The sequence below is a fragment of the Malaclemys terrapin genome, chromosome 15, assembly GCF_027887155.1.
Source record: "Malaclemys terrapin pileata isolate rMalTer1 chromosome 15, rMalTer1.hap1, whole genome shotgun sequence".
In the NCBI taxonomy this organism is placed as follows: domain Eukaryota; kingdom Metazoa; phylum Chordata; order Testudines; family Emydidae; genus Malaclemys; species Malaclemys terrapin.
Genome location: NC_071519.1, coordinates 10009023 through 10027100, shown reverse-complemented (window position 1 = coordinate 10027100; position 18078 = coordinate 10009023). Strand labels below are relative to the sequence as shown.

Below are 18078 nucleotides of genomic sequence, written 5' to 3'. Positions count from 1 at the left end.
TTCAATCAGGGTGGATGTAGTCCACTCCCAATAATAGATGAGGAGGTGTCCATTCCAGGAGAGGAAAAGCTGCTTATGTAGTGAGCCAGCCACTCCCAGTCCCTATTCAAGCCCAGATTAATGGTGTTGAATTTGCAAATGAATTTTAGTTCTGCTGTTTCTCTTTGAAGTCTGTTTCTGAAGTTTTTTTGTTCAATGACAGTGACTTTTAAATCTGTAATAGAATGACCAGGGAGATTGAAGTGTTCACTTACTGGCTTGTGTATGTTACCATTCCTGATGTCCGATTTGTGTCCATTTATTCTTTTGCGGAGGGACTGTCCGGTTTGGCCAATGTACATGGCAGAGGGGCATTGCTGGCACATGATGGCATATATAACATTAGTAGATGTGCAGGTGAATGAGCCCTTGATGGTGTGGCTGATGTGGTTGGGTCCTCTGATGCTGTTGCCAGAGTAGATATGGGGACAGAGTAGGCAACGAGGTTTGCTACAGGGATAGGTTCCTGGGTTGGTGTTTCTGTGGTGTGGTGTGTAGTTGCTGGTGAGTATTTGCTTCAGGTTGGGGGGTTGTCTGTAAGCGAGGACTGGCCTGCCTCCCAAGGTCTGTGAGAGTGAGGGATCATTTTCCAGGATAGGTTGTAGATCGTGGATAATGCGCTGGAGAGGTTTTAGCTGGGGGCTGTATGTGATGGCCAGTGGTGTTCTGTTATTGTCCTTGTTGGGCCTGTCCTGTAGTAGGTGATTTCTGGGTACCTGTCTTGCTCTGTCAATCTGTTTCCTCAGATTCCAGGTGTTTCAGAGGGAATGACCAGAACTGCACGCAGTATTCAAGATGTGGGCATACCATGGATTTATATAATAAAAGTGGAGGAGCTTGGTTTGCCAGACTGATCAACTAAGGCCAAGCCAATACTGACAACCTATATGAAAAGGCTGCAAAACGCCATGCCTCTGGACTGCATCAACATGCAGAAAGCCTTATAAGCCTGTCCCTGTCAAAGCCAATTTTAGAAGAACTGAATGAAGCTGTTAAGAATGCTGGTGACACAACTCAGTTTATAAAAAACGAGGAGTCCTTGTGGCACCTTAGAGACTAACAAATGTATTTGGGCATAAGCTTTCCTGGGCTAGAACCCACTTCATCAGATGAATGAAGTAAAAAATACAGGAGCAGGTAGAAATACATGAAAGGATGGTGGCTGCTTTATCGAGTGTTAGTTCAGTCTAAGGAGATAAATCAATTAACAGCAGGATACCAAGGGAAGAAAAATAACTTTTGAAGTGGTAAGAGAGTGGTCCATTACAGACAGTTGACAAGACGGTGTGAGTAACAGTAGGGAGACCTTAGTATTAGTGAATTTAAGTTTAGGTTTTGTCAAGACCCAACCACTCCCAGTCTTTATTCAGGTCTAATCTGATGGTATCTAGTTTGCAAATTAATTCCAGTTCTGCAGCTTCAGGTTGGAATCTGTTTTTGAAGTTTTGTTGTTGTAGAATTGCCACTTTGAGGTCTGTTAGTGAGCGACCAGAGAGAATGACGTGTTCTCCTACTGGTTTTGGAATGAATCCATCATAGGACCTAACCACATCAGCCACACCATCCCGGGCTCATTCACCTGCACATCTACCACTGTGATATATGCCATCATGTGCCAGCAATGCTCACTATCTTTCTGAAAAAACAAAAAAACCTCAGCTGACTCTCTAGAACAGAGGTGGGCAAACTACGGCCCTTGAGCCCCAGTCCCCCGCAGCCTCGGCTCGCCCTGCCGCCAGCGCCGTGGGCAGGGGGGCTGTGTGCTCCTGCTGGGCAGCGCAGCGGAGTGGCTAGCTCGGGCCCGGGGGGCTGCCAGTCCTGCTGCTCTGAGCAGCATGGTAAAGGGGGGGGGGGGGTTGGATGGGGCGGGAGTTGGGGGGCAGGAAGTGGGAGGGAGCGGATAGGGGTCAGCGCTACCGCCGGGAGATGCTGCAGCCCCCAGCCCCGGGGTCACTACCGCGGGAGGGACCAGTGCCCAGCCGGGGAGTCCCCGCCCCGTGTCCTACCTGCGCCGGCCCCGCTGCAGCCATTGCCAGGCTCGGCTCTGGCTCCAACCGCTTCCTCTGGGCAGCGACTTCCCGCCCTGCGGCTGCTGCCCCCGTCTCTCGCCGCATCTCCCCCGCTCCCCACCCTGCGCGGGGCCATTTTCCCTAAGGTCGGTCCTGCCACAGGACCCTCTCCTGCCTAGCCCCAGGGAAGCGCCCAGGGACCCCCGAGCCGCTCCCCGGCCCCAGCGCTCTGGCTGCTGCAGCCCCCGGTCCGGGCAGGGCTGGTGCAAAGCAGGACCCCGGGCCCTGCCTGGCCGCACCGCTCCCTGCCCCGGGGCAGCGCCACCCCCGGGAGCTGCTGCAGCCCCCAGCCCCGGGGTCAGTAGCGCGGGAGAGACCCGGGTCCCGGCCCCCCTCGGACCAGCCAGTGCCCGGCCGGGGAGTCCCCGCCCCGCGTCCTACCTGCGCCGGCCCCGCTGCAGCCATCGCCGGGCTTGGCTCCGGCTCTGACCCCGGCCGCTTCCTCCGGGCAGCAACTTCCCGCCCCTGGGTCTTCCCGCCGGGCTGGCCCGGGAAGGCCCCGCCCCGCTCGCTGGGCGCTGCAGGACGCGCCGGCTCCAGCCCCTCCCCGCCCTCCAAGGGCCCCGCCCCTGCGCCGCCAGCGCCAGCAGCCGGGGGGCCCAGCTGCCCCAGTGAGGCCCGGCTGCTGGCTGGGACCATCTGCCGTGGGGCGAGGGAACGTGGGGCAGGGACTGGCCAGAGGCTGCTCGAGACAATCCCCTGCCCTGGCCCAGGTCACGGGACATGTTCCTAAGCGGTGGGTTATTTGAAAAACTGGATCTGTTCGCTCAGGAGCGGTTCTTTGAGGTCTGCTGGGAGGAGATGGGGGCTGCAGCAGGGGAGAAATCCCCAGTAGAAGCAGCTGCCGAAGCAGGTCACTGGTACCTCCAAGTGCTCCCCTTCCTAGAGTGCGGGGCCCACAGGGAAGGGGAAGCACCTGCAGTAAAAGGGGATCCTCGGTTTGTTCCTGGGGAAAAGGAGGGGGCAGAGGGGACTAAACCCACACAGGGCCCAAGGAAGTGTTACTTATGTGACAAAGTGATGCCCTATGTCTGGGGGGATCCAAATACCCTCCCTGAGCAGTCCAGGTGAAATAGGGTGACCAGACAGCAAGTGTGAAAAATCGGGACACATTGTGGGGGGTAATAGGAGCCTATATAAGACAAAGCCCCAAATATTGGGACTGTCCCTATAAAATCGGGACATCTGGTCACCCTAAGGTGAAAGCCGCTCCCCTCCAATCAAAGATTTCAGTGGGGGCAGCTGCCGCATGCTCATAACCTCTGCCTTTTCCGCTGGGGTTAACGCGTCACATACTCTTCACAGCACTCTTGAGAGAAGTGTTGCTACGGCATTCAGCCATCAAATCAGTGAGAGGGGCAGTCTGAGAATCCTCCTCTGCACGGCCTGGCATGTTTATAATGGCTTCTCCATTGTCATCTGCTTTTAACCTGCTTATCAGCAGTCTGTGGAGCAACCTTGATGCGGGACCTTTGTGCAGTCTAAGATCGGGTAACCCCTTCCACAACCTTCCTGCCTGGGTTCTGCGATTTGTACCTTTCTACAGGGAGCAGGGCCTGCTCCAGGCACCAGCACAGCAAGCAGGTGCCTGGGGCGGCCAATGAAGAGGGGCGGCACATTCAGCTATTCGGCGGCGATCCCTCAGTCCCTCTTGGAGGGAAGGACCTGCCGCCGAATTGCTACCGAAGAATGAAGCGGCGCAGTGGAGCTGCCACCGAAGTGCCGCTGAGCGCGATTGCGGCTTTCCCCCCGCCCCCCTGCTAAAACCCTGGAGCCGGCCCTGACAGGGAGTAACAACAGCTCCAAGCTGCCTGCATAGATTCATAGATTCTAGGACTGGAAGGGACCTCGAGAGGTCATCGAGTCCAGTCCCCTGCCTGCATCAAGTGATCGTTCACACACCAGGCTATCTGAGCAGCTTGGCTCTTTGTGAGAATTTCCTGAACTATTCCCATCATAGTCTTTAAAGCTTCCCCAAACCAGGGCCGGCTTTAGGAAGTGCGGAATCCGATTCAGATAGTTTAGACGGGGCCCCGGCAGGGATGCCTCACCCGGCGGCGCTCCGGGTCTTCGGTGGCACTTCGGCGGCACATCCTTCACTTGCTACGGGTCTTCGGTGGCACTGAAGGACCCGCTGCCAAAGTGCCGCCGAAGACCCGGAGCGAGTGAAGGATGTGCCGCCGAAGACCCGGAGCACCGCCGAGTGAGTAAAAATTAAAAAGGCGCCTACGTTAGGCGCTCTTCTTTTGTTGTACTTAAAGTACTGCACAGGATCTTTTCAGGGGGAATAAGGCAGAACACCACATTTATTAGTAATACATGTATTCATTAACACTGTATTATATGCATATAATATATTACACTTACACTCACACACACACACAAACACACTCCGTCTTGTTGTTACCAATTAGTTGCTCCCCTTAACTTCACTGGCCAGGTGAGTTAGATGGGGGAGGGGGTGGAGCCGGGCTTCTGCCGATCCGGATCGATGCTCCCAGGTTGACAAGACGAGACCCGGGGTCCTCTGCAAGACACCTCACTTTTATAGCAGCTTTCCTCTTATGCAAATCTATACCAGCTTCAAACTCTGTGTCTGTGTCCATTGGTCCTTTGTGCTGCTTTCTTTTGAGTGTTGTCCCAATGCTGCAAAGAGGGTGTTTCCAAAAGAAGGTGCTTGCTTCTAACCCCCGAGGCCGTCAGTATGTCTGCTTGTTTTTAATGAGCCCACTTGACACGTTTTATTGTCCTTGGGTCTGGCTCCCAGCCCCTCTCCAACAGTTGAGGCTGTCTGGAGGTGCTGCCTTCCATGCCTTGCTCATTCACACCTCATTCATTCAACAGGGCAATTGATTAAGAGTGGGGGGGGAGAGCTCTTGTTCTACTGCTAGCAAAAAGAAAATTTTCTTCTATCTTATTTTATCCTTAGGGGCTATAATATTATACCAAGGGTAATGCAAAGTTTCTAAATGAGGCTTTGATACAAAGTTCCATGAAAACAGAGGTCACACGTGGGTAGACCCACCACAAGGTTATATGAAGAGGCACAATGTAAAGTCATATGAAAATTATCAGAGATTGATCTACATTGTCCCCCTTTTGACCTCTCAGGAACAATTCTTGAGTGGTCACCATATAAATCTTTTGTATTTGTTGCAAACAAACCAAACAATTATAACCAGGTGAATATTACTAAAACCATTACAATTGACTAAACACCAGATATAACATAAACACAAATGCAAACAATTATAATTATAATAATTGGAAATACAACAAAACCATTACCATTCCAATAATTGGGTACATTGACAAACAAAATGAGGCCCAAGTTTGATGCTGCAATAGCCATCAAACAATAAAAGTCACTGAGGTCAGGACCTTTTTAAGCACACACAACAAATAAGATTTTGTAGGAGTACCACAGTTGTTATGCAAGGTTAAGCTGATTTGGACTTAAACTAACATTTAGTTGCTAAAATGTTGTAGAATTTCCTATTTTTAACAGTTGTTCTCAGAGGTTTCTGGGGACCTGAAAGATGGGGCCATACAATTATGGGCCAAGGTCTTACAGGTTATGGGGGCCCAAGAACTACCCTTTAGGGCTTGGGGAAGAAGAATCAGAGTGCATAGAGGAAAGTGTGGAATTAATAATAATACAAGCAAATGTAACTAACAATACAAATGTATTAATAACAAAAATTAACAACAAAATGATTATTAGAGAACCTAACAACAAATAAACCTGATGCACTGGGGACCAAAGTGTTTTAGACACAAGGGGTGATTGATAAGTTGGATGGAGATGGGGGAAGTAGAGAGAGGAAAAGACATTTGCCCTGTCTAGTGTAGTATCCCCTCTCTCTCTGGACCCAATGCTAGCACAGGACACCACTAGAGACAGACACAGAACATGCAACACAGAACACTGAACACAGACTTTGTCATGACACTATAACCGTGGTATTTTATAACTCTTCAGCTGGTACCAGCTCTCCTGATGTTCTGGTTCAGAGCCTGAAAGATAGAAGCTTGGAAACAAATTAGCACAGTGCTTCCACCATGGCAGAACCTGCTTGGTCTCTGCCACAGTGTGTTTTGTACTTGGGGCTGCACAAATGCTAATTAAGTGGTGCATTTCTTGTGAGTGTAAATCCTCCCTTTCTCTCAGTAAAAGGGCGTTAACACTTTATCTAGAAAAAAAATTTGTTTTAAAATCTCCAGCCATTTTGCCATGGCCTGGAGATCTGAGGCAGAAGCAGGCTCTGTTGTTAACTGTTTTAATGGCATTTTGGCCCTGGGAGGAGGAATTTACCCAAATATTCCCCTTCCCAATCTCCAGAGGGGTCCCAAAGGTCTGCCCCCTTCTGGGGTCTCAAATGTTTCTTCTCCTGATGTTACTGCTGCTGTAAGATTTGAGAGTGCTGTTTTAACTCTCTGTACCCAACCTGTTTTTTAGTTTCTTTATCTGTTGCTTGCCTGGGCCCGATCCTGCTTTTTTTAATAAACAGTTTCTTTCCATGGGCACAAGCCTTGTTCCACTACCAATTTAGCAAGGAGGGTGGGCTTTTCAACTAGCCCCCACCCTTCCTGGTCCCATTTCTTAAACATTTTATTTAAAATTGTGAAATTACCACAATATTACTTACCAAAACAAAACAAAACAAACATGAACCACACTACACTGCCCAAACTCCTATATCCTTCAGAGTTTGGTTTGACAGAACAAGATCTGTATCTTATGTTTTTAACCCACTCTGGGCCAGAGAGAGAGACGCTAAGCCTCCCTCTGTATTACTCGGTCTGCTACCACCGAGGGTTCATACACCAATTATACAAATCCTTCCCCGGATCAGAGTGAGAAACACTAAGTTCTCCTCTTTAGCTCAGTCATGAACACAATTTACACCTAAACTCCTATATCCTTCAGAGTTTGGTTAATTAACTGAAAGTTTACGCTCTTTTTTCTATAGTGCCAGGCTTGCTAAAGCTGGCGGTGTGCACACCAGTTTTATAATAACTGTGGGTTCTATGCTTGCTCCCCCTTTCGCATTCTCCACCAAAATGTTGTACTTAAAGTACTGCACAGGATCTTTTCAGGGGGAATAAGGCAGAACACCACATTTATTAGTAATACATGTATTTATTAACACTGTATTATATGCATATAATATATTACACTTACACTCACACACACACACAAACACACTCTGTCTTGTTGTTACCAATTAGTTGCTCCCCTTAACTTCACTGGCCAGGTGAGTTAGATGGGGGAGGGGGTGGAGCCGGGCTTCTGCCGATCCGGATCGATGCTCCCATGTTGACAAGACGAGACCTGGGGTCCTCTGCAAGACACCTCACTTTTATAGCAGCTTCCCTCTTATGCAAATCTATACCAGATTCAAACTCTGTGTCTGTGTCCATTGGTCCTTTGTGCTGCTTTCTTTTGAGTGTTGTCCCAATGCTGCAAAGAGGGTGTTTCCAAAAGAAGGAGCTTGCTTCTAACCCCCGAGGCCGTCAGTATGTCTGCTTGTCTTTAATGAGCCCACTTGACACGTTTTATTGTCCTTGGGTCTGGCTCCCAGCCCCTCTCCAACAGTTGAGGCTGTCTGGAGGTGCTGCCTTCCATGCCTTGCTCATCCACACCTCATTCATTCAACAGGGCAATTGATTAAGAGTGGGGGGGGAGAGAGCTCTTGTTCTACTGCTAGCAAAAAAAAAATTTTCTTCTATCTTATTTTATCCTTAGGGGCTATAATGTTATACCAAGGGTAATGCAAAGTTTCTAAATAAGGCTTTAATACAAAGTTCCATAAAAACAAAGGTCACACGTGGGTAGACCCACCATAAGGTTATATAAAAAGGCACAATGTAAAGTCATATAAAAATTATCAAAAATTGATCTACACTTTAGGGCACGGGGCCTGATTCGGGGTAATAGGCCTAAAGCCGGCCCTGCCCCAAACTTTTGCACAAGTTCAGTCATAAACTCCTCCTCTGCCTCAGAGCCACCCTCCAGGGACTCTCCAGTGAGATCCAGGGGCCCTCTGACTTTTCTCCCACCCAGGAAATGAAATAGGGCACTCCAGGGTAAGCAAATAGACAGGGGAACATTACATCCCAGTCACTCACCCTCTTGTTTGCATCTGTTCCTGTTGAACATGGATTTTAGAGTCCTGATGAACCTCTCAACAAAACTGCTGATCTCTGGATGGTATGGGGCAGATTTCAATTGCTTTACCCTGCACATAGAATCACAGAAGATTAGGGCTGGAAGAGACCTCAGGAGGCCATCTAGTCCAGTGGTCTCCAAAGTGGGGTGCACAAGAGGATCCTTGGGGGTGCGAGGCAGGAGTGCTTTTTTTTTTTTTTGCTTCGGCAGTTTAGGCGGGAGTCTGAGCGGTTTTTTTTTGCTTAGGTAGTTCGGGTGGGAATCCAAGTTTTGTTTGTTTTGGGGTTTTTTTGCTTCGGCGCGGCAGGGGGGGCGTGCTCAAAAATTTTTTACTAATAGGGGTGCACGATCAAAAAAGTTTGGAGACCACTGATCTAGTCCAACTCTAGGGAACCCATTTCAGTGCTTCACCACCCTCCTAGTGAAATAGTGTTTCCTAATATGTGCCCCAGTGTCTCGCCAGCCCTGGTACACGCGACCATTTACCTTGGCCTTTTTTATAAACTCTTGGTCTGGGTCCATGAGGTCAGACCTGCCAAAATTAACTAGAACTCTGGCTGCCACCACTGAAGTCTTTGATTGGAAGGGAGCTGTTTTCATCTGGACAGCTCAGGGAGGGTATTTGGATCCCCCCAGACATAGGGCATCACTTTGTCACATAAGTAACACTTCCTTGGGCCCTCTGTGGGTTTAGTCCCCTCTGCCCCCTCCTTTTCCCCAGGAACAAACCGAGGATCCCCTTTTACTGCAGGTGCTTCCCCTTCCCTGTGGGCCCCGCACTCTAGGAAGGGGAGCACTTGGAGGTACCAGTGACCTGCTTCGGCAGCTGCTTCTAGTGGGGATTTCTCCCCTGCTGCAGCCCCCATCTCCTCCCAGCAGACCTCAAAGAACCGCTCCTGAGCGAACAGATCAATCAAGGAGTGATACATTCCTGTCCCTTTATTTTGTATCCAGTTTTTCAAATAACCCACCGCTTATGAACATGTCCCGTGACCTGGGCAAGGGCAGGGGATTGTCTTGAGCAGCCACTAGCTAGTTCCTGCCCCACGTTTCCCCGGCCTTGGACAGCTGGTCCGAGCCAGCAGCCAGGCCTCATGAGGAGGGGGCTGGGCAGGTGTGCAAAGTAGCAAAACGGGAGCGAGAGCACTTTGTGCTGATCCCCCTGATCCCCCTCTCCCCCCGCCAGCAGGATCAGGCCGGGATGCAATGTGGGGGGTGGAGGCTGCTTGCAGAAACTGGGGGTGGCCTCGGGGGGGTCAGGCAGGCAGGGAGCTGCAGAGGCAGAGTTGGGGGGGGCAGCTGGGGAGGAGGGTGAGGAGCAATGGGGGCTGGAGGCTGCTTGCAGAAACTGGGGGTGGCCTCGGGGGGGTCAGGCAGGCAGGGAGCTGCAGGGGGGAGTTGGGGGGCAGCTGGGGAGGAGGGTGAGGAGCAATGGGGGGGGCTGGCTTGCTTCCACTCACCCCACTCCAAACTTCAAGGCCCTTGTCCGGCAGAGGACCTGGCAGGCACTTTTCCCCTGACTGGGAGTCTTTGAATGATCCAGATTTTATTTTCAAGGTCTACTGCTGTATAAAGTGACATTTTCCGCAGCGAGGCCCCTAGGGTGACCAGACAACAAATGTGAAAAATCGGTGTGTGTGTGTGTGTGTAATAGGCACCTATATAAGAAAAAGACCCGAAAATCACAAGCTTAAAATAGTTCAGCTGCTTTAGAAAACTGGAATTGCCCATTGGAAAAATAAAATAAGCAGTGAGCTCCATTCCCCTGTCAGGATGTTTTTGCCGAATGATTAGCCTAAAGCCAACAGCAGCTGGCTGCATTCTTATCAGAGATCAGTTCATTCGTTTAGAGTTGAAAAGAATAGATCAAAATTACCTGCTTAAAAAGATTGTAAAATGCCCTTCTGATCTCGCTCTCCAGTGCACAGCTCACATGCACAGCCTTCTGGACATGTCAGAGAGAAAAAAAAAGCTATCCAGCAGAGTGGCGCAGCGGAAGCGTGCTGGGCCCATAACCCAGAGGTCGATGGATCGAAACCATCCTCTGCTAGTTGGTATTTTTATTACTTACAGCCTGGGAAAGAATTCAGGCTGCCTTCATTTAATCCACATAGAAAAGAGGAACACCTTCGCTTGCTTGATATGCATCCGAAGAAGTGGGCAGTAGCCCACGAAAGCTTATGCTCTAATAAATTTGTTAGTCTCTAAGGTGCCACAAGTACTCCTGTTCTTTATTCGCTTGCTATTTACTTTTTCACAGTGATTAAAGCCCCAGAGAGTCCCCTCCTGTAAGTTTCAGAGTAACAGCCATGTTAGTCTGTATCTGCAAAAAGAAGAACAGGAGTACTTGTGGCACCTTAGAGACTAACCAATTTATTAGAGCATAAGCTTTCGTGGACTACAGCCCACTTCTTCGGATGCATATAGAATGGAACATATAATGAGGAGATATATATACACACATACAGAGAGCATAAACAGGTGGGAGTTGTCTTACCAACTCTGAGAGGCCAATTAATTAAGAGAAAAAAAAAAAAAAACTTTTGAAGTGATAATCAAGCTAGCCGAGTACAGACAGTGTGATAAGAAGTGTGAGAGTACTTACAAGGGGAGATAGTCAACGTTTGTAATGGCTCAGCCATTCCCAGTCCTTATTCAAACCGGAGTTGATTGTGTCTAGTTTGCATATCAATTCTAGCTCTGCAGTCTCTCTTTGGAGTCTGTTTTTGAAGTTTTTCTGTTGTAATATAGCCACCCGCAGGTCTGTCACTGAATGACCAGACAGGTTAAAGTGTTCTCCCACTGGTTTTTGAGTATTTTGATTCCTGATGTCAGATTTGTGTCCATTAATTCTTTTGCGTAGAGACTGTCCGGTTTGGCCAATGTACATGGCAGAGGGGCATTGCTGGCACATGATGGCATATATCACATTGGTAGATGTGCAGGTGAACGAGCCCCTGATGGTATGGCTGATGTGATTAGGTCCTATGATGATGTCACTTGAATAGATATGTGGACAGAGTTGGCATCGGGGTTTGTTACAAGGATAGGTTCCTGGGTTAGTGGTTTTGTTCAGTGATGTGTGGTTGCTGGTGAGTATTTGCTTTAGGTTGGGGGGTTGTCTGTAAGCGAGGACAGGTCTGTCTCCCAAGATCTGTGAGAGTAAAGGATCATCTTTCAGGATAGGTTGTAGATCTCTGATGATGCGCTGGAGAGGTTTTAGTTGGGGGCTGAAGGTGACAGCTAGTGGTGTTCTGTTATTTTCTTTGTTGGGCCTGTCTTGTAGGAGGTGACTTCTGGGTACTCGTCTGGCTCTGTCAATCTGTTTTTTCACTTCAGCAGGTGGGTATTGTAGTTTTAAGAATGCTTGATAGAGATCTTGTAGGTGCTTGTCTCTATCGGAGGGATTGGAGCAAATGCGGTTATATCTTAGAGCTTGGCTGTAGACAATGGATCGTGTGGTGTGTCCTGGATGGAAGCTGGAGGCATGTAGGTAAGTGTAGCGGTCAGTAGGTTTCCGGTATAGGGTGGTATTGATGTGACCATCGCTTATTAGCACAGTAGTGTCCAGGAAATGGACCGCTTGTGTGGATTGATCTAGGCTGAGGTTGATGGTGGGATGGAAATTATTGAAATCATGGTGAAATTCCTCAAGGGCTTCTTTTCCATGGGTCCAGATGATGAAGATGTCATCAATGTAGCGCAAGTAGAGTAGGGGCGTTAGGGGACGAGAGCTAAGGAAGCGTTGTCTCCCCTTGTAAGTACTCTCACACTTCTTATCACACTGTCTGTACTCGGCTAGCTTGATTATCACTTCAAAAGTTTTTTTTTTTTTTTTTTTTCTCTTAATTAATTGGCCTCTCAGAGTTGGTAAGACAACTCCCACCTGTTTATGCTCTCTGTATGTGTGTATATATATCTCCTCATTATATGTTCCATTCTATATGCATCCGAAGAAGTGGGCTGTAGTCCACGAAAGCTTATGCTCTAATAAATTTGTTAGTCTCTAAGGTGCCACAAGCCCTCCTGTAAGGAGAGAGATGTGCTAGGACTCCAATCACACACAACCACAGGACTGGAAGGGACCTCCAGAGGTCAGCTAGTCCAGTCCCCTGCACTCAAAGCAGGACTAAGTACTATCTAGACCATCCCTGGGAGGTGTTTGTCTAACCTGCTCTTAAAAATCCCAATGATGGAGATTCCACAACCTCCCTGGGCAATTTATTCCAGTGCTTAACCGCTCTGAGAGTTAGGAAGTTTTTCCTAATATCCAACCTAAACCGCCCTTGCTGCAATTTAAGCCCATTGCTTCTTGTCCTATCCTCAGAGGCTGAGGACAATTTTCCTCCCCCCTTCTTTTAACAACCTTTTATGTACTTGTATATTGTCATCATGTTCCCCCCACCCACTCAGGGCCGGCTCTAACTTTTTTGCCGCCCCAGGCAAAAAAGAAGAGCACCGCCCCGCCTTAACACGCCCCCCCCCAGCGCCTTGCTGCCCAAACCCCTGGAGTGCTGCGCCGGCCAACCCCCCCAACCCCATGCGCCGTGCTGTGCCGGCCAAACCCCCCCCCCCCCCCGAGCGTCGCACCGGCCAACCCCCCAAGCGCCTCGCCTCACCGGGCTGCCCAAACCCCTGGAGCGCGGGGCCACTCAAACCCCTGCCCCCCAAGCGCCGCACCGCCCAAACCCCCGGAGCGCCGAGCCACACCGCCAAAGCCCCCCCCCCAGCGCCGCCCTGCCAAAACACACCCCGCGCTGCCCGGCCAAAACAAAAAACAAAAAAAACCCTAGAGCGCCGCCCGGCCGAACAAAAAAAACAAAAACAAAAACACCGTGAGTGCCCCCCCACCACCCCAACATTGGCCGCCCCTTCTAAGGTGCCGCCCCAAGCATGTGCTTGGTCGGCTGGTGCCTGGAGCCGGCCCTGCACCCACCAGTCTTCTCTTCTCCAGACTAAACAAACCCAACTTTTTTTTTTCCAACCTGCCCTCACAGGTCATGTTTTCTACATCTTTAATCATTTTTGTTTCTCTTCTCTGGCCTTTCTCCAATTTCAGCATTACAATCAACATCTAGAATGGAAACGCACAATTTAAAATCAACATTCACCCTTCTTCCCTTATCCGCACTCTTCTCTTAAACCGGACCTATTATCCTTAACTTTTGCAGCACGTATGATAGGGCTTGTCCCACCCTGACCTGAGACCTCTGCAAAACCAAGAGTTAAGGATTGTCGTGAGTTTTACGATGTCTTAAACATGTTATTTTCTCTATTTTTTTATAGAGGAAAATCCACGTAAAGAATGGATAGAAGAGCATGTTATACACTGAACAGTTACACTGTAGCACGTAAACACATATTGACACATTTTAAAAAATGTCTCTTATGTAAACGTTTAAGAACTTTAACTAGACAGGTTGTTAACACGACAGCCTGCAAGTGCTGCAACGTCAGTAACAATTTTTAATTTAGCATTAAACTCGTGCAATAGCTATTCATCGATATATCTCACATCTCCTCTTCTGAAAGAGTGAGTTTACGGAAAGATGTATTATTTCAACTCCCTCGCGTAACAGGGCTGCTATCATGAAAGGCTCTGTAACAGTCCTGGTTCATACATCTCAGCCATTAGGATGTTCTTTTTTAGGCATAGATATTTCCTTCAGGATGCATTTTCGGATTAAAGACTCTTGTGATCGTTTTGGTACGGTTTCTCAAAAAAAAGGGGGGGGAGGGTTAAATCGGTTTTGAGAGTTTGGGCGTCTCTTGTGGAGGTGGAATCATTATGTTCTTGGAGCCAGCGGCTTCCTTCACCAGAAGCGGCCTTCTGGAGTAGACACGGACGCAACCCTTTAGTGAAGACGTTTTGACGAGTAGACCCGGCCTTAGATAGGGAACAGCTGCCTTGTCCTGGAGGTCTGAAGACTAAGGGTCCAGGAAGGTCCTTCAAGGGGTCCAGGAAAGGTTGTCATTACCATGGCTTTCAAACTGTGATCTGCAGGGGATCTGCCGATGAAGTCTAAGGTTTCCAAAGGGGTCTGCACCTCCATTCAAAAAAATTTTTAGAGGTCCGCAAATTAAAACTGGCCTAGGCACGGGGATGCCTGGTGCCTTTCGGGACATGGTCCTGGGTCGCGGGGGTTGAGACATCCAGTCCTGCGAGGGGGGGGAATAGAAAAGGCCCCTTTGCCCCCACCCAATTTTGGCAACCAAGGCTCAGCCCATCACGGGTCACTTTTGGTACCCAAAGGGGTACCCGGGATTTTCCCCTCTGCCACCAGCTCAACCAGGGCCGGTCTTAGGGGAAATAGAGCCCTGGGAAAACTTGTATTTTGGTGCCCCTGCCGCCCCCATTGCCCCTGACCCCCGCAGGGTCCCCACTCCCCCATCTCCACAGATTCCCCACCCCCCAGGGCCCCACTGCGTCCCACCAGTGTTTAATTTGTAGTGAAAGAGGTGTATTGCCACACTTATTTGGTGCTGCAGATCCTGTGATCCTAAGTCCTGCACCCTCCCTCCTATGCCCACATGGGGAAACTGACCTGGGACTCACTTCCCCGTCCGTCCTGTCCCCCCACGTTCCTCCGCACCCCGTAGGGGGGAGCAAGAAGTATCTGTGCCTCACCACTCGCCCTCCCACCCATTCTTAAAAGGGAGGTTAATAAATACAACCCTGAATGCCCAGGGACCACACGGCAGTAGCGGATTGTGGTAGAAACACTGCAGATTCCACGGGTTAGCTAAGGTCACATCTTGACCTAAATTCCAGGGAGCCCTAAATTATTCACAAACTTAAAATATTTCAGCTCATATGTATTAGAACCAAATTTATCTTCTAAAAATGAATTCCAAAATCAACTCTGTCCTAAAAAGTTTGTGGCCAAACTTCAATACCTCTCAGCAAGAGAGATCGGAGCATTTTACATAGGCCCGTATATTTTTCAATAGACGCTCTGGGTTTGCATTTCACTGAACAAAACTGGCTTTGAAAAAACATACGGGCGTATGTAAAATGCTCCGATCTCTCTTGCTGAGAGATGTATCAAAAGTTGGCCCCAAACTTTTTAGGACAGAGTTGATTTTGGAATTCATTTTCAGAAACTAGAGTTGGTTCTAATACATATGAGATGAAGAACAAATTTTAAATGTTTCATAAAAAAACTATTAACAATTTGTTCGCGTTAAGCACGAGGTTTTCAGCAAACTGAATGTATCTTGCCCACAGAAAAGCAAGGGGGGATGGGATGTTTTTGCCAAATTATTAGCCAGCAGATAAGAATGCACCTCTCAGATTTCAGTTATTTTATAGTTGAAAAGAATACATGCAAAATTACCTGCTTAAAAAGATAGTAAAATTCCCTTCTGATGTCTCTTTCTCTCTCCAGTGCAGAGCCCACATGTGCAGCAGGACAAAGAGCGGCCTTCTGAACATGTCAGATTAAAAAAAAAAAAAAACCAACACACAGCAGAGTGGCGCAGCGGAAGCGTGCTGGGCCCATAACCCAGAGGTCGATGGATCGAAACCATCCTCTGCTAGTTTGCATTTTATTACTTGTAGCCCTGGAAATAATTAATGCAGCCTTTATTTTATCCACATAGAAAAGAGGAACCAATTCTCTTGCTATTGTCTCTTTCACAGCAATTAAACAAAGGGATAAAGCCCCAGACAGATGTGCTAGGACTCTAATCACATACAACCACAGGCCTGGAAGGGATCTCAAGAGGAAAATGGCAGCCAGTGGCAGGGCCAACTGGGGGGGAAGCCGGTACAAATTACTGGGGCCCGGCGGTCTGGAAGGGGGCCCGGGGCCTGGCTTTGTTGGCTCTGTATAGCCAGTCCACCCTTGCTGGGGGGCCCGAAAATTTTTTTTCACCGGGGCCCGAACCTGCTCTCGGCGGCCCTAGCCAGTGGGCCCCCCCCAGCACCTCCAGTCCACTGGTGGACCCCCTGATCAACTCCTCCCCTCCCTCCCAGTGCCTCCCACCCACTGCAATGAGCTGTTTTGCGGCATGCAGAAGTGCTGGGGGGGGAAGAGGGCACGCTCGGGGAAGGAGGCAGAATTGGGTTGGAAGAGGTGGGGGTGTGGCCTGGAGCGGGGGTGGGAGGAGGTGGCATGGGGGTGGGGGCTTGGGGGAAGAAGGGCAGACCTGGGGGCGGAGCAGGAAGAGGTGGGGGATTGGGGGAAGGGGTGGACTGGGGACAGGAAGAGGCAGGGGACGGGGCTGGGGGAGCAGAGCAGGGGTGGGAAGAGGTGGGGGTTTGGGGGAAGGGGTGGGGTGGGCCTGGCAGCAGAGCAGGAGTGGGACGGGGTGGGGGATTCAGGGAAGGGGTGGGGTGGGGGCGGAGTGGGGTTGGGAAGAAGTGGGGTAGGGGTGGGGATTTGGGAGAAGGGGCGGACCGGGGGCAGGAAGAGGCGAGGCTGGGGCTGGGGGCAGAGCAGGGGTGTGAAGAGGCGGGGGATGGGATTGGGGGCAAGGCAGAGCGGGGGGGAGCCTGGAGTGGAGCAGGGGTGGGAAGAGGCAGGGGATGGGGGTGAGAGCTTGGGGGAAGGGGTGGGAGTGGGTTTGGGGTCAGGGGTCAGGTGGGGCGGGCCTGGGGGCAGAGCAGGAATGTGAAAAGGCTAGGGTTACCATACGTCCTCTTTTTCCCGGACATGTCCGGCTTTTCGGCAGTCAAACCCCCATCCGGGGGGAATTGCCAAAAAGCCGAACATGTCCGGGAAAATGGCGGCTCTGCTCCTCCCCGACTCTTTGGCTCTGTTTAAGAGCCGAGCTGCCCGAGCGCTACCGGCTTCGGGCAGCCCCGTGCTTCCAGACCCTGCGCCGCCGGAGCCCGGGAGAAGTGCCCGGCCGGCGGCTGGGATCCAGAGGCATAGGGGGCTGGCCAAAGCCGGTAGCGCTCGGGCAGCCTGGCTCTTAAACAGAGCCGAAGAGTCGGGGAGGAGCAGAGCCCCCGCGCCGGGAGGCTCTGCTCCTCTTTGGCTCTGTGTAACTGACACAGTGTCAGTTACACAGAGCCACCGTGCCAGGAGGCTCTGCTCCTCTTCAGCTCTGTTTAAGAGCCGGGCTGCCCGAGCGCTACCGGCTTCGGGCAGCCCCCTTGCCTCCGGACCCTGCGCCGCCAGAACCCGGGAGGGGAAGTGCCCGGCTGGGGGTGCAGGGTCCGGAGGCATAGGGGCTGCCCAAAGCCCAAGCACTACCAGCTTCACGGTTTGCTGGGCAGCCTCCAGACCCTGCGCCCCCGGCTGGGCGCTTCCCCTCCCGGGCTCCAGCTGCGCTGGGGAAGCGCCGGCTGGGGGCGCAGGGTCTGGGGGCTGCCCGGCAAACCCTGAAGCGGGTAGCACTGGGGCAGCCCTTTCCCCGTGGCTGGGAGTGGGAGGGAGGAGGGGGCGGAGTTGGGGCGGGGAACGGGCGGGGTTGGGGCGGGGCTAGGGGTGGGGAAAGGGGCGGGGCCAGGGCCCATGGAGGGTCCTCTTTTTTTATTTTTGAGATATGGTAACCCTAGAAAAGGCGGCGTGGGTGCAGGAAGAGGTGGGGCAGGGGTGGGGGTTTGGGGGCAGGGGAGAGGCATTGCGCGCCTCCGGGGCCTGTGTAGCTGCTCCCCCCCGTACCCTGCTCTCCCGGCCCATGCCAGGGCACCCAGTGTGGACGCTCCGGCGCCGTGTGGACATGCGCCAGCTGTGCCATGGGACCGGCTTTGCATCTCGCCGGCTGCACACGTGTGTGGACAAAACCCCGTGGGGCAGAGGCCGCGCCGGAGCTCAGGGCACTCCGGTCTGCTGCAGCGGAGCCAGC

The 18078-nt window shown here is 51.0% G+C and overlaps 1 long non-coding RNA gene and 2 other non-coding genes across 3 annotated transcripts; 2 read left to right on the top strand and 1 right to left on the bottom strand.

Moving 5' to 3' along the window:
• Positions 1-7045: 7045 nt before the first annotated feature.
• LOC128823132 (uncharacterized) lies at positions 7046-15705 on the bottom strand. The gene is made up of 3 exons (XR_008441684.1): positions 15618-15705; positions 9741-9878; positions 7046-8350 (listed from the first exon to the last, which is right to left on the bottom strand). It is a non-coding gene; the product is annotated as an uncharacterized LOC128823132 (long non-coding RNA).
• TRNAM-CAU (transfer RNA methionine (anticodon CAU)) lies at positions 10259-10330 on the top strand. Its single transcript has one exon. It is a non-coding gene; the product is annotated as a tRNA-Met (tRNA).
• Positions 15706-15747: 42 nt separating the features above from the next.
• TRNAM-CAU (transfer RNA methionine (anticodon CAU)) lies at positions 15748-15819 on the top strand. The gene has a single exon. It is a non-coding gene; the product is annotated as a tRNA-Met (tRNA).
• Positions 15820-18078: the final 2259 nt, after the last annotated feature.